Below are 14,776 nucleotides of genomic sequence, written 5' to 3'. Positions count from 1 at the left end.
TGCAATACCACAGAAGCAATGCATGGTCAATGTACAGCAATGACACACCTGTGTGAACAGCCAGGAGACCCCCCCCCCCCATGTTATGTTACATAGTTACATAGTTAGTACGGTCGAAAAAAGACATATGTCCATCACGTTCAACCAGGGAATTAAGGGGTAGGGGTGTGGCGCGATATTGGGGAAGGGATGAGATTTTATATTTCTTCATAAGCATTAATCTTATTTTGTCAATTAGGAACATTCAGCACCCACCCGCTATCAAGGCAGCTGCCTATCATGTCATGCCCTACCTGCACAGGTGTGCTGGCTACTCAAATGATCCAATTAAGGAGGCCATTTAGTCAGCAGCAGCAGAAGTCCTGTGCCTGGACGCTCCAACAGGGGCCAGACACAAGCAGAAGCAGAAGCAGCAGAAGCAGCAGCAGCACCACCTTTTGTTTTTTGGCTGCAGCAGCAGCAAGGCCCACAGGGCTGGCTAGCTGGCTAGCCAGCAAGCAGGTAGCAATGAAAGTAGGAATCTTTCTTTTTAACCCTGTAAGGGGGTGGTGCACTGTACCCGAAGATACTGCCATATCGGGTCAATGCATAGGGCGACGGAAGCAAGCTTCGAAATCGGCCCCCGTTCTCAAAAATCCATTTAATATATGGTCCCCAGATAGGGGACGTATCAGATATTAAACTGATAAGAACAGATACTACACTTGATCTTAGCCAAAAGGCCGAGAAGCGATAACCGTGAAAGGGGCGGGCCCAACAAGGTCCCCTTCATGGGCACTATCACTGCTTGCTGTCAGGGAGGCTGCCAGACAATTTTCCATGCACACTCTGGGCTGGGGGGCAGTCAACCACCAGTACACACAGCAGAACCTAAACCCATACCATTATTGCTAAGCAGCAAGACAGGGGCCCATTGCACTCCCACGGGGCCTTTTTAAATGCAATCCATAACCCGGATTTGCCAGGAACCCTTCTTACTCCTCCTACTTGCATGTGACACTGGGCTTAGGATCTGCATAGGAAACACACACACAAGCACACACCTACCTTTGTTGCCTGCAGATGCCTCCTTGGCTGTCCCCAAACGGTATCAAACCAACACCCACGGGAAGCTGTAAGCATAGAGGACATGCCTGCACCCCATTGGACTTACCTGTGTGGGTTAAATCCGGGTTATTTGACAACCTATGGCGGTGATGGTTCTGCTCAGGCAGAGCAGTGCTGATGCTCCTCATAAAGCTGTCGCTGCTGTGAAGGTTCTAGGTGACATCACAAATCCCTTTGGTTACATACACAACAAAGCTGGGTTGTTGTTGTTTACACTCTGCAAGGCCTGTGGAAGTGAGTGACATCATAGCACTGTAGTTCTGAGGGTTCAAGATGGATGCAACAATCTCCTGTTGCTTCTATGAAGGCCGTAATAGACGACATCACCAAACAGCTCCATAGTCACATACACAGCAAAGGAGAGATGTTGTTTACACCTAGTGATGTCAGTGGTATTGAGTGACATCACAGCACAGTGCTAAGGCTCCTGGGCCTGGACACAGCAGCGGCTGCAATATCTCAACGGAGAATACGTTTATATCTATGTGTGTGTGTGCGCATATATATATATATATATATATATATATATATATATATATATATTTCTCCGCCGAAATCACTTTTAAACCCATTTCCACCTTTTTTTCCCTTCTCTTCCTCTTACTTTTTTTTCACGTTTTTTTACGTTTTTCTCCTTTTCGCCTCTTTTCTGGGCGTATTATTCTTCTTTTTCTTCTTTTTTTTCGTCTAATGCATACCCCATCAGTGCAGCAATGCTTATTCAATACCGCCAGCAGATGGAGACACTGGGGGATAATTTTCTAAGGATTTATACTGATTTTTCCTGTCTGAATTTGTCGCACAGAAAGTTGCAGGCCAAATATGTGTGACATTTCTGCGACTTTAGCTTCTAGAGCATTTTTACAACATTATACATAGGTGCTGAATACATAAAAAGCGACTGTTCAGCGACAGACAAGTCGCATCGGCTGAAAGTAGGCCAGAATGTCAGTCCATGTTGGAGCAGGTTTAGATACAGTCTAAAGCATAGATCTCAAAGTCTGTGCACAGAATTTAGCAAGGGCCTCGCACCTTCTGATGCATCAGGTAGGTGCACAATAGCATAGCCTAACCCTCTGTACTTTGGTCTATATTGATGCGGGACATAGACAGCCAGCTGATGACCAATCCATTAGTGCAATGGATGGCTGGAAGCATTTGTCTTTGCCTTTGCAATACCACAGAAGCAATGCATGGTCAATGTACAGCAATGACACACCTGTGTGAACAGCCAGGAGACCCCCCCCCCCCCCCCCATGTTATGTTACATAGTTACATAGTTAGTACGGTCGAAAAAAGACATATGTCCATCACGTTCAACCAGGGAATTAAGGGGTAGGGGTGTGGCGCGATATTGGGGAAGGGATGAGATTTTATATTTCTTCATAAGCATTAATCTTATTTTGTCAATTAGGAACATTCAGCACCCACCCGCTATCAAGGCAGCTGCCTATCATGTCATGCCCTACCTGCACAGGTGTGCTGGCTACTCAAATGATCCAATTAAGGAGGCCATTTAGTCAGCAGCAGCAGAAGTCCTGTGCCTGGACGCTCCAACAGGGGCCAGACACAAGCAGAAGCAGAAGCAGCAGAAGCAGCAGCAGCACCACCTTTTGTTTTTTGGCTGCAGCAGCAGCAAGGCCCACAGGGCTGGCTAGCTGGCTAGCCAGCAAGCAGGTAGCAATGAAAGTAGGAATCTTTCTTTTTAACCCTGTAAGGGGGTGGTGCACTGTACCCGAAGATACTGCCATATCGGGTCAATGCATAGGGCGACGGAAGCAAGCTTCGAAATCGGCCCCCGTTCTCAAAAATCCATTTAATATATGGTCCCCAGATAGGGGACGTATCAGATATTAAACTGATAAGAACAGATACTACACTTGATCTTAGCCAAAAGGCCGAGAAGCGATAACCGTGAAAGGGGCGGGCCCAACAAGGTCCCCTTCATGGGCACTATCACTGCTTGCTGTCAGGGAGGCTGCCAGACAATTTTCCATGCACACTCTGGGCTGGGGGGCAGTCAACCACCAGTACACACAGCAGAACCTAAACCCATACCATTATTGCTAAGCAGCAAGACAGGGGCCCATTGCACTCCCACGGGGCCTTTTTAAATGCAATCCATAACCCGGATTTGCCAGGAACCCTTCTTACTCCTCCTACTTGCATGTGACACTGGGCTTAGGATCTGCATAGGAAACACACACACAAGCACACACCTACCTTTGTTGCCTGCAGATGCCTCCTTGGCTGTCCCCAAACGGTATCAAACCAACACCCACGGGAAGCTGTAAGCATAGAGGACATGCCTGCACCCCATTGGACTTACCTGTGTGGGTTAAATCCGGGTTATTTGACAACCTATGGCGGTGATGGTTCTGCTCAGGCAGAGCAGTGCTGATGCTCCTCATAAAGCTGTCGCTGCTGTGAAGGTTCTAGGTGACATCACAAATCCCTTTGGTTACATACACAACAAAGCTGGGTTGTTGTTGTTTACACTCTGCAAGGCCTGTGGAAGTGAGTGACATCATAGCACTGTAGTTCTGAGGGTTCAAGATGGATGCAACAATCTCCTGTTGCTTCTATGAAGGCCGTAATAGACGACATCACCAAACAGCTCCATAGTCACATACACAGCAAAGGAGAGATGTTGTTTACACCTAGTGATGTCAGTGGTATTGAGTGACATCACAGCACAGTGCTAAGGCTCCTGGGCCTGGACACAGCAGCGGCTGCAATATCTCAACGGAGAATACGTTTATATCTATGTGTGTGTGTGCGCATATATATATATATATATATATATATATATATATATATATATATATTTCTCCGCCGAAATCACTTTTAAACCCATTTCCACCTTTTTTTCCCTTCTCTTCCTCTTACTTTTTTTTCACGTTTTTTTACGTTTTTCTCCTTTTCGCCTCTTTTCTGGGCGTATTATTCTTCTTTTTCTTCTTTTTTTTCGTCTAATGCATACCCCATCAGTGCAGCAATGCTTATTCAATACCGCCAGCAGATGGAGACACTGGGGGATAATTTTCTAAGGATTTATACTGATTTTTCCTGTCTGAATTTGTCGCACAGAAAGTTGCAGGCCAAATATGTGTGACATTTCTGCGACTTTAGCTTCTAGAGCATTTTTACAACATTATACATAGGTGCTGAATACATAAAAAGCGACTGTTCAGCGACAGACAAGTCGCATCGGCTGAAAGTAGGCCAGAATGTCAGTCCATGTTGGAGCAGGTTTAGATACAGTCTAAAGCATAGATCTCAAAGTCTGTGCACAGAATTTAGCAAGGGCCTCGCACCTTCTGATGCATCAGGTAGGTGCACAATAGCATAGCCTAACCCTCTGTACTTTGGTCTATATTGATGCGGGACATAGACAGCCAGCTGATGACCAATCCATTAGTGCAATGGATGGCTGGAAGCATTTGTCTTTGCCTTTGCAATACCACAGAAGCAATGCATGGTCAATGTACAGCAATGACACACCTGTGTGAACAGCCAGGAGACCCCCCCCCCCCCCCCCATGTTATGTTACATAGTTACATAGTTAGTACGGTCGAAAAAAGACATATGTCCATCACGTTCAACCAGGGAATTAAGGGGTAGGGGTGTGGCGCGATATTGGGGAAGGGATGAGATTTTATATTTCTTCATAAGCATTAATCTTATTTTGTCAATTAGGAACATTCAGCACCCACCCGCTATCAAGGCAGCTGCCTATCATGTCATGCCCTACCTGCACAGGTGTGCTGGCTACTCAAATGATCCAATTAAGGAGGCCATTTAGTCAGCAGCAGCAGAAGTCCTGTGCCTGGACGCTCCAACAGGGGCCAGACACAAGCAGAAGCAGAAGCAGCAGAAGCAGCAGCAGCACCACCTTTTGTTTTTTGGCTGCAGCAGCAGCAAGGCCCACAGGGCTGGCTAGCTGGCTAGCCAGCAAGCAGGTAGCAATGAAAGTAGGAATCTTTCTTTTTAACCCTGTAAGGGGGTGGTGCACTGTACCCGAAGATACTGCCATATCGGGTCAATGCATAGGGCGACGGAAGCAAGCTTCGAAATCGGCCCCCGTTCTCAAAAATCCATTTAATATATGGTCCCCAGATAGGGGACGTATCAGATATTAAACTGATAAGAACAGATTTTTTTTTTAACTTGACTACCCTTACGGGGGCAACTTTATTAAAAATTAAATAATATTAACAAAGTTGTGCAAATATGTCAATAAATACAGTTACATATAAATAACATATTTACAACATATTAAAACATAAAATGGGCACTTGGTGGCTTTACAAGATAGAATTCCATTCTTTTAAAAACCATTTTCTAGATAAAAGCGGAAATCTCTTCTTGTCTAAAAGATAGTACTGGTACATTTCATAAAAACAGATAGATAAAATGTCCTTCACAGATAAAACCTCATGCTTGAACAATAAAATATTCCTGGCCTTCCACAGAGCTGCCTTCACACAGTTTATGATCTTCCATGCAATAGTCTCTTGAGTCCGTGTTGGGCATTCCAGGCAACCATAAAAAACCACTGCAATATTTAAGTCTTTTAGTCCAGTTATCCTTTTTACCAGAGGGAGTATCTTTGTCCATATTTTCTGCGAGTAAAAACAAGTCCATATTAGATGGTGCACGGTCTCCTCTTGTCGGCATCCCTCCCTCGGGCAGGTTGCAGAGTTGGATAATCCTCTTCGGTGCTGGAATGCCCGGCATGGAAGACACTCGTGTGCGCAGCTCCAGGCCAGGTCCTTCTGTGAATTAAAAAGATAATTAATACTCAACATCTTCCAAATCTGTATACACTTCTGTTCGTTAAAATTTTTGATGGGAGTCACGGTACTGGTTTCTTTTATTTCCTTTAGTAGTTTTTTGCTATTGCACAGATCCTGAACACTTTTACCTTTAAAATTATATAAGTTTAAAATTTTTCCTAAAATCATGTATTGAGGGGGTAAATTCAAAGAATAAGGGCAACTTAAAACTGTAGAAAACCAGCCGTTCCTCCGCATAAAATAACCAGTATTAAAACGAACAAAATAAGACCAGTAGCTATCTTTAAAAACAGTAGTAAAACACATGCTAAAAAACTTTATTAAAAGGAAAGCTTTAAAATCTGGAAAATCCTTACCGCCCCTGGAGTTCGGTTTTATCACAATTTGTCTCTTTAATTTTTCGCTCTTAGAACTCCAAAAGAAAGTAAAACAAGCTTTTGTTATTTTCTTTAGAACCATTTCGGGGGGTGGGAAAACCAGACTTAAATACAATAAAATAGGTAAAAGCACCATTTTTGTAATTAAAACCTTCCCTTCCATTGTAAGTTCTCGCATGTTCCACATACATATTTTCTTATTTATTTTTTGAGCCACCAAGTCCCAGCTATTAAAACCATTATTAGACTCGTCAAAGGAGACACCTAAAATCTGCACCGACTCAGACACAGGGACGGGCACATCATACAAAGGCATTCCGCCTATGTTTAAAATGTTACTTTTGTTAAAATTGACTTTAAAACCGGAGGCACAATTAAAATATTGAATCTGTTTTAGCGTCTTCTGAAGCGATGGGGTGTCCCTGCAAAACACCGCAACATCGTCCATGTACCCCACTACCTTCGCCTCTAGTCCCCCTCCTCCTGGCAGGGGGACTCCATGGATCTGCTTATCCTTTCGTATTGTACATAAAAGAGGCTCTATTGCGCAAATGAAGAGTAGTGGGGACAAGGGACACCCCTGCTTCACTCCGGAATTTAAAATCACGCCCTGTGTCTTAAAACCATTTACTAAAATTTTACTAGTACAGTTATCATAAAAAGCTCTAAGAGACAATAAAAAGCCATCAGGTATACCCATTTTCTCTAAAACCTTAAAAAGATAAAAATGTGACACCCTGTCGAAAGCTTTTTCAAAATCTATGGATAAAACCGCCAGCTTTCCTTTTCTTAATTTGGTGTCGCTAATTACATCCTTTAAAAGGTTTAGGTTCTCCCATAAACTCCTCCCAGGCACCCCACAGACTTGGTTTGTATGAATTATTTTATGGATTACGTTCTTTAAGCGGTTAGCACACAGTTTCGCCATTATTTTATAGTCGCAGTTCAGAAGGGTGATTGGTCTCCAGTTTTTGAGTTCCGACCGGTCTCCCTTTTTGAATAGCAGGGAGACATCACCCTTCTTCCATGAGCCTGGGAGGATTTTAGACTTAAAGACTTCCGTAAAAAGGGAGAACAAATCTTCTTTTAAAATACCATAAAAAGTAACATAAAATTCAATGGGTATACCATCCGGCCCAGGCACTTTACCTGTTTTAAAACTCTTGACGGTCTCTAAAATCTCCTGCTCTGAAATATTCTGCAATAAAAAAGACTGTGAGACAGGATCTAAAAAATTGGTGATCTCCTTTAACGAGTCATTCATAAAACATTCATCAATGTGTTTTACATTAAAAAGATCCGCATAAAACTCTTGCACCTTTTTTAAAATACCCTGTACATCATTCACTCCTTCAATGTTTTCTATTAACCTTCTATTTTCATGTATTTTCTTAAAAAAATACCTGGAGCAGGTCTCGTTTTCCTCAAGATGCTGTATTCGAGACCTAAAGATAATTTCTTTTCCTTTCTGCTCCAGGCACTTAGTTATTTCTTTTTTAAGATCATGTACCTCCTTCTCCACCTCCATCCCATGTGCTCTGAATTTGTACAGGGTTTGCAGACGAGTATTTAGGATATTATAAAATTCACGTTTTTCTTTAGCTTTCCTAACCCCAACACGGATAAAAAATTCTTTTATTTTTAGTTTCATTTTTTCCCACCAGATACTGGTGGGAGTGTTGGGGTCTTTAACTCGTCTGCATTCCTTGTAAAAGGTGATAAAATCTGATAAAACCTGCGGATCTTCTAAAAGGGACACGTTTAACTTCCAGGCATTCCTACCAGTTCTCCTTTTAAAATCACTTTTAACTTTAAAATACAATAATTTATGGTCAGAAAAAACATTGGTAAAAAGATCACAGTTAAAAGGCAGTACTTGATAAGAACAAAAAATAAAATCTATCCTGGAGCTACAGCTTGCATTGCTCCAGGTAACACCGTCTTCCTCTGGTACGTTAAAATTACATTTTTTAAAAACATCAGTGAGATTAAAATCTAAAATCAAGTTTTTTAACATAAAAGACGTCTTATCATAGTTCCTACTCACTGCGTTCGAAAAACGGCGTTCTCCCCTTAAAATACAATTAAAATCACCTGATAAAACAAGAGGACTAGAATTGTTAATAAAAAGGGGTAAAATCTCCAACATTTTTATTCTTTCATTCTTATCAGGAGAACCATAAAAATTTAAAAACTGCCATTTAATACCATTAATAAAAGCGCTGACCAATAAAATTCTGCCTGGTAAAATTTCGTTAAAACTCTCAATTAAAACGTTCCCTTTAAAAAGTATGGCGACCCCTGCTGATCTGGACTCATTTGATCCAGACCAGACTGATGGACCGTGCACCCAATCATCTTCATATTCTTTATAATTTAATCTGTGCGGGATGCCACATTCCTGCAGGAAAAGGACGGAAGCAGCAAAAACCGACAAGTAATTAAATAGGGCAACCCTTCTTACTCTGGCGCTCACACTTCTCACGTTCAAGGACAGACCGGACAACTCAGCCATGGGAATGTACAAGAAAACGTCTTACACCTCTGATTCCCCCTCCGAAGCCTCATACCCCCCAAAATCTGACTCAACTGTACGCATAGAGGAAGCAGGAGAGGAGGCACCATCACTCAGCCGACCCCCCTCCTCCATCATGATTGAGGCATAGTTGTTCTCGGGCATCCTGGCAATCAGGGCTCCAGACTCATTGGGTTCTTCCACCTCTTGCCCCTCCATAGGGGTCGGGTGTTCACTTAGTTCCGTCTCTGGTACCTCAGAGACGGTCACCCCTGAAACCTCCTCCTGGCAGGGAGGAGGGGGGGTATCCCCTATGGGGACCTGTGGAGGAACGTCACTTGGGTTCCCTGCATCCGCAGGTACTTCCATCGGCTCCCCCTGGACCGCCTCCGAATAGAGTCTTCTGGAGCCCCTCCGCCTTTTAACCTTCACCTCTCCACCCGGATCATCGCTCTCAGGGGGACCCTGAGCCAGAGGTTGCTGAGGAGCGGATTCGGCCGCCGTCCGCTCCTCTCTTAACCCAGCATGCTCCTGGGGGCCAGTTTTTTCACCACTTGCACGTTTTTTGGCCATCCTCTGCTCTTTAGGGTCCCCTCCTTTTGACTGAGGGGGGTCTTTCTCCTTCTCCATCTCACCGCTTACCTCTTGTGGGGGGGTAATCACTGGCTCTGCTTGCCTCGGCTGGTGTCCCGGTTGCTGTCCTTGCTGCCTCCAGGGTTGCCACTGCTGCTCCGTCCTATGTCTGTGGGGACAAGAGGAGAAAAGGTGACCGAATTGTTGACAGAAATTGCACCTCCCTCCTCTTGTGCATTTCTCTGTCTCGTGCTGTGTGCTACCACATTTTTTGCATGTACTTTCACAGTTTTCTTTTGTGTGTCCATATCTGTGACACTTCCTGCAGTAGCTTGGCATCCCCGCATAAAAGAGGTCGCCACACATATTATTTATTTTAAAACGAGCTGGTGGTAGTTGAATTCCCCCTGGCAATCTGTCATCTTTTTTGCATGTAACCTGAAATCTCCACTTAGATGTCCAGATGCCACAGCTGTTCATGATTTTTCCTCTGCACTCAACCTTACTAAAATAGACTTGTAAAAACAACTCAACATCGTGTAGGTTGGCGAAAGGGGAATACATCTTTACTACCACCAGCTTAATATCGTCTAGAACGTGCTCAATAATCCGGACACCCTGAAGCTTTTTGTCTTTACTCGCAGCAGCTCTGGTAACAAAATCTCTGTGGATGCCATTTTGTGTGAACGTCACATCAAAAATTTTACGCTTCGGGTAGTCCTGGATTGCCAATATCTCGCCCTTCTGTATTCCGAAAACTCCTCCGAGCACGTCCTCTACTACGAATTTCAAATCGTCCGCCCTTTTGGTATCATCCGTGAGAATGACTCTCACGGTGTTTTTGATCCTTGCGTATGCCGGCACAGAACCTGGATCCGGATCATCATCCATGGTTCTAACCTCTCTCCACCCGAAGGTCTTGAGAGGCGATCGCTACTCGTTACCCTGGGACTAGGCCCTCTCCCCAATAGCAACAAGTGGGTGAAGCCCAGGCAATAAACCTGGGCGATCCCACAAGGCCGAGGAGAGGGGTACCCGAGTACCTTCTGACCAGATCTCCTGTATTACTACACTTGATCTTAGCCAAAAGGCCGAGAAGCGATAACCGTGAAAGGGGCGGGCCCAACAAGGTCCCCTTCATGGGCACTATCACTGCTTGCTGTCAGGGAGGCTGCCAGACAATTTTCCATGCACACTCTGGGCTGGGGGGCAGTCAACCACCAGTACACACAGCAGAACCTAAACCCATACCATTATTGCTAAGCAGCAAGACAGGGGCCCATTGCACTCCCACGGGGCCTTTTTAAATGCAATCCATAACCCGGATTTGCCAGGAACCCTTCTTACTCCTCCTACTTGCATGTGACACTGGGCTTAGGATCTGCATAGGAAACACACACACAAGCACACACCTACCTTTGTTGCCTGCAGATGCCTCCTTGGCTGTCCCCAAACGGTATCAAACCAACACCCACGGGAAGCTGTAAGCATAGAGGACATGCCTGCACCCCATTGGACTTACCTGTGTGGGTTAAATCCGGGTTATTTGACAACCTATGGCGGTGATGGTTCTGCTCAGGCAGAGCAGTGCTGATGCTCCTCATAAAGCTGTCGCTGCTGTGAAGGTTCTAGGTGACATCACAAATCCCTTTGGTTACATACACAACAAAGCTGGGTTGTTGTTGTTTACACTCTGCAAGGCCTGTGGAAGTGAGTGACATCATAGCACTGTAGTTCTGAGGGTTCAAGATGGATGCAACAATCTCCTGTTGCTTCTATGAAGGCCATAATAGACGACATCACCAAACAGCTCCATAGTCACATACACAGCAAAGGAGAGATGTTGTTTACACCTAGTGATGTCAGTGGTATTGAGTGACATCACAGCACAGTGCTAAGGCTCCTGGGCCTGGACACAGCAGCGGCTGCAATATCTCAACGGAGAATACGTTTATATCTATGTGTGTGTGTGCGCATATATATATATATATATATATATATATATATATATATATATATATTTCTCCGCCGAAATCACTTTTAAACCCATTTCCACCTTTTTTTCCCTTCTCTTCCTCTTACTTTTTTTTCACGTTTTTTTACGTTTTTCTCCTTTTCGCCTCTTTTCTGGGCGTATTATTCTTCTTTTTCTTCTTTTTTTTCGTCTAATGCATACCCCATCAGTGCAGCAATGCTTATTCAATACCGCCAGCAGATGGAGACACTGGGGGATAATTTTCTAAGGATTTATACTGATTTTTCCTGTCTGAATTTGTCGCACAGAAAGTTGCAGGCCAAATATGTGTGACATTTCTGCGACTTTAGCTTCTAGAGCATTTTTACAACATTATACATAGGTGCTGAATACATAAAAAGCGACTGTTCAGCGACAGACAAGTCGCATCGGCTGAAAGTAGGCCAGAATGTCAGTCCATGTTGGAGCAGGTTTAGATACAGTCTAAAGCATAGATCTCAAAGTCTGTGCACAGAATTTAGCAAGGGCCTCGCACCTTCTGATGCATCAGGTAGGTGCACAATAGCATAGCCTAACCCTCTGTACTTTGGTCTATATTGATGCGGGACATAGACAGCCAGCTGATGACCAATCCATTAGTGCAATGGATGGCTGGAAGCATTTGTCTTTGCCTTTGCAATACCACAGAAGCAATGCATGGTCAATGTACAGCAATGACACACCTGTGTGAACAGCCAGGAGACCCCCCCCCCCCATGTTATGTTACATAGTTACATAGTTAGTACGGTCGAAAAAAGACATATGTCCATCACGTTCAACCAGGGAATTAAGGGGTAGGGGTGTGGCGCGATATTGGGGAAGGGATGAGATTTTATATTTCTTCATAAGCATTAATCTTATTTTGTCAATTAGGAACATTCAGCACCCACCCGCTATCAAGGCAGCTGCCTATCATGTCATGCCCTACCTGCACAGGTGTGCTGGCTACTCAAATGATCCAATTAAGGAGGCCATTTAGTCAGCAGCAGCAGAAGTCCTGTGCCTGGACGCTCCAACAGGGGCCAGACACAAGCAGAAGCAGAAGCAGCAGAAGCAGCAGCAGCACCACCTTTTGTTTTTTGGCTGCAGCAGCAGCAAGGCCCACAGGGCTGGCTAGCTGGCTAGCCAGCAAGCAGGTAGCAATGAAAGTAGGAATCTTTCTTTTTAACCCTGTAAGGGGGTGGTGCACTGTACCCGAAGATACTGCCATATCGGGTCAATGCATAGGGCGACGGAAGCAAGCTTCGAAATCGGCCCCCGTTCTCAAAAATCCATTTAATATATGGTCCCCAGATAGGGGACGTATCAGATATTAAACTGATAAGAACAGATACTACACTTGATCTTAGCCAAAAGGCCGAGAAGCGATAACCGTGAAAGGGGCGGGCCCAACAAGGTCCCCTTCATGGGCACTATCACTGCTTGCTGTCAGGGAGGCTGCCAGACAATTTTCCATGCACACTCTGGGCTGGGGGGCAGTCAACCACCAGTACACACAGCAGAACCTAAACCCATACCATTATTGCTAAGCAGCAAGACAGGGGCCCATTGCACTCCCACGGGGCCTTTTTAAATGCAATCCATAACCCGGATTTGCCAGGAACCCTTCTTACTCCTCCTACTTGCATGTGACACTGGGCTTAGGATCTGCATAGGAAACACACACACAAGCACACACCTACCTTTGTTGCCTGCAGATGCCTCCTTGGCTGTCCCCAAACGGTATCAAACCAACACCCACGGGAAGCTGTAAGCATAGAGGACATGCCTGCACCCCATTGGACTTACCTGTGTGGGTTAAATCCGGGTTATTTGACAACCTATGGCGGTGATGGTTCTGCTCAGGCAGAGCAATGCTGATGCTCCTCATAAAGCTGTCGCTGCTGTGAAGGTTCTAGGTGACATCACAAATCCCTTTGGTTACATACACAACAAAGCTGGGTTGTTGTTGTTTACACTCTGCAAGGCCTGTGGAAGTGAGTGACATCATAGCACTGTAGTTCTGAGGGTTCAAGATGGATGCAACAATCTCCTGTTGCTTCTATGAAGGCCGTAATAGACGACATCACCAAACAGCTCCATAGTCACATACACAGCAAAGGAGAGATGTTGTTTACACCTAGTGATGTCAGTGGTATTGAGTGACATCACAGCACAGTGCTAAGGCTCCTGGGCCTGGACACAGCAGCGGCTGCAATATCTCAACGGAGAATACGTTTATATCTATGTGTGTGTGTGCGCATATATATATATATATATATATATATATATATATATATATATATATTTCTCCGCCGAAATCACTTTTAAACCCATTTCCACCTTTTTTTCCCTTCTCTTCCTCTTACTTTTTTTTCACGTTTTTTTACGTTTTTCTCCTTTTCGCCTCTTTTCTGGGCGTATTATTCTTCTTTTTCTTCTTTTTTTTCGTCTAATGCATACCCCATCAGTGCAGCAATGCTTATTCAATACCGCCAGCAGATGGAGACACTGGGGGATAATTTTCTAAGGATTTATACTGATTTTTCCTGTCTGAATTTGTCGCACAGAAAGTTGCAGGCCAAATATGTGTGACATTTCTGCGACTTTAGCTTCTAGAGCATTTTTACAACATTATACATAGGTGCTGAATACATAAAAAGCGACTGTTCAGCGACAGACAAGTCGCATCGGCTGAAAGTAGGCCAGAATGTCAGTCCATGTTGGAGCAGGTTTAGATACAGTCTAAAGCATAGATCTCAAAGTCTGTGCACAGAATTTAGCAAGGGCCTCGCACCTTCTGATGCATCAGGTAGGTGCACAATAGCATAGCCTAACCCTCTGTACTTTGGTCTATATTGATGCGGGACATAGACAGCCAGCTGATGACCAATCCATTAGTGCAATGGATGGCTGGAAGCATTTGTCTTTGCCTTTGCAATACCACAGAAGCAATGCATGGTCAATGTACAGCAATGACACACCTGTGTGAACAGCCAGGAGACCCCCCCCCCCCCCCCCCCATGTTATGTTACATAGTTACATAGTTAGTACGGTCGAAAAAAGACATATGTCCATCACGTTCAACCAGGGAATTAAGGGGTAGGGGTGTGGCGCGATATTGGGGAAGGGATGAGATTTTATATTTCTTCATAAGCATTAATCTTATTTTGTCAATTAGGAACATTCAGCACCCACCCGCTATCAAGGCAGCTGCCTATCATGTCATGCCCTACCTGCACAGGTGTGCTGGCTACTCAAATGATCCAATTAAGGAGGCCATTTAGTCAGCAGCAGCAGAAGTCCTGTGCCTGGACGCTCCAACAGGGGCCAGACACAAGCAGAAGCAGAAGCAGCAGAAGCAGCAGCAGCACCACCTTTTGTTTTTTGGCTGCAGCAGCAGCAAGGCCCA

At 44.6% G+C, this 14,776-nt stretch overlaps 3 non-coding genes and 2 pseudogenes across 3 annotated transcripts; all 5 read right to left on the bottom strand.

Moving 5' to 3' along the window:
- Positions 1-543: 543 nt before the first annotated feature.
- On the bottom strand, positions 544-734 carry LOC130311378 (U2 spliceosomal RNA). The gene has a single exon (XR_008859776.1). It is a non-coding gene; the product is annotated as a U2 spliceosomal RNA (small nuclear RNA).
- A 2,092-nt stretch (positions 735-2,826) lies between these two features.
- LOC130311377 (U2 spliceosomal RNA) lies at positions 2,827-3,017 on the bottom strand. The gene has a single exon (XR_008859775.1). It is a non-coding gene; the product is annotated as a U2 spliceosomal RNA (small nuclear RNA).
- A 2,094-nt stretch (positions 3,018-5,111) lies between these two features.
- On the bottom strand, positions 5,112-5,315 carry LOC130311395 (U2 spliceosomal RNA; annotated as a pseudogene).
- A 5,026-nt stretch (positions 5,316-10,341) lies between these two features.
- LOC130311399 (U2 spliceosomal RNA) lies at positions 10,342-10,474 on the bottom strand (annotated as a pseudogene).
- Positions 10,475-12,563: 2,089 nt separating this feature from the next.
- LOC130311376 (U2 spliceosomal RNA) lies at positions 12,564-12,754 on the bottom strand. The gene has a single exon (XR_008859774.1). It is a non-coding gene; the product is annotated as a U2 spliceosomal RNA (small nuclear RNA).
- Between the last annotated feature and the right edge of the window lie 2,022 nt (positions 12,755-14,776).

Source organism: Hyla sarda, unplaced genomic scaffold (genome assembly GCF_029499605.1).
Source record: "Hyla sarda isolate aHylSar1 unplaced genomic scaffold, aHylSar1.hap1 scaffold_1630, whole genome shotgun sequence".
NCBI lineage: Eukaryota > Metazoa > Chordata > Amphibia > Anura > Hylidae > Hyla > Hyla sarda.
Note: the sequence above shows the minus strand (reverse complement) of the source record. Positions and strands in the feature narration are given on the sequence as shown.